Source organism: Homarus americanus, unplaced genomic scaffold (genome assembly GCF_018991925.1).
Source record: "Homarus americanus isolate GMGI-L3 unplaced genomic scaffold, GMGI_Hamer_2.0 scaffold47364, whole genome shotgun sequence".
In the NCBI taxonomy this organism is placed as follows: domain Eukaryota; kingdom Metazoa; phylum Arthropoda; class Malacostraca; order Decapoda; family Nephropidae; genus Homarus; species Homarus americanus.
The window spans coordinates 7,788-9,351 of record NW_024723769.1 but is presented as its reverse complement, the minus strand read 5'-3'; the positions used below and the strand labels follow the sequence as shown (position 1 = coordinate 9,351).

Here is a 1,564-nt window from a genome sequence, read left to right as displayed (position 1 = left end):
TTCGTGGAGGCACTGGCTTGAACTTTTGATACTGTATAATGGCGTACAAGGCCAATGGAGTATAAGACGACCCACAAAATTTTATTTAAAATATGGGTTTGGTTGTAGAGCTATACTCGCTGTATAGGACTCCCACGAAATCATGACACTTTACCACTGGGAGCTTACTGCCCCAGTAGTCCTTTACCAACTAATATCCCACTGACCAGTAGAGTGATGCTGTTAAACACTGCTAAGCAACACATCCTTGGTTATTTAGTAAAAATAAGGCTAATTCACTTCAAGTAATGGCATCAAACATTGCCGACATTATTTTAGGTGCAGTAAATTTTATGACAACTGCTATTAATATACGAAGAAAAAAGTATAACAATAGACCTAATAATTCTTATTTGTATGATCAGTATTTATTACAGCAGTTCTTTACTGCTCTCTCTTCCCTGTTCTAGCAGGAGCTATTACTATACTCTTTAACAGATCGAAACTTAAATACTTCATTCTTCGACCCAGCGGGGAGGAGACCCAGTACTTTTACCAACACTTATTCTGGATTCTTTGGGCACTTGGAAGTTTATATTCTTATTCTCCCAGCTTTGGTATAATCTCTCATATTGTAACACAAGAATTCGGAAAAAAGGAAGCTCTGAACTCTAGGAATAATTTGGTGCTATGATCGCAATTGGAATTCTTGGTTTGTTTGTTTGAGCACACTTCATTTACTGTAGGTATGGATGTTGAGCTACACGATTTGTTTTACTCCGCCACAATAATTATTGCGGTCTTTACAGGAATTAAAATTTTTAGATGATTAGGCACCCTTCAAGGTACCCAACACTCATACTCCACCCTTCTTTTGAGCTCTGGGTTTATTTTTCTCTTACTGTTGGTGGTCTTACAGGAGTAGTTCTTGCTAATTCATCTATTGATATATTCTTCCATATATGTTGTTGCTCACTTTCATTATGTTCTATCTATAGGCAGTTTTTGGCATCTTTGCAGGAATCGCTCACCGATTTCTCCTCATTTACAGGGCTATCTATAAATCCTAAATGATAAAAATTACTTTTAATTCATATATTTACAGGAGTAAATATTTCACTTTCTTCCCACAACATTTCTTAGATTAAATGGGATACCACGACAATATTCTGACGGTCCTGATGCATCTACCGCATGAAATGTTCATTCTGCCGGACTAATAATTTCTCTTGTAGCCGTTCTAGATTCATTATTATTAAAGTTAAAGTTAAACGAAGTTATATTTTCTTTTATTTTTACTCACTTCAATTGAATGACAGCATGCTTATCCCCCAGCTGACCACAGTTATATAGAAACTCCTATAATCACTAACTACTAAAATGACAGATAGATGTGCAGGATTTAAGCCCTGTTAGGGGAAAAATTATTTCCTTTTAGTAATGGCAACATGAGGTCACCTAGATTCCCAAGACAAAGGAGTCACCCCTATAGAGCGCAACTTATTTTCTTCATGACCATAATATGGTTGTACTCCTTGAAAACCAAACAATTGAAAGCAATTTGGATTGAATCCTTCCTGCTATC

The 1,564-nt window shown here is 36.3% G+C and overlaps 1 pseudogene; it reads left to right on the top strand.

Moving 5' to 3' along the window:
- Window positions 1–706: 706 nt before the first annotated feature.
- LOC121863703 lies at window positions 707–1,358 on the top strand (annotated as a pseudogene).
- The last annotated feature ends 206 nt before the right edge of the window (window positions 1,359–1,564 follow it).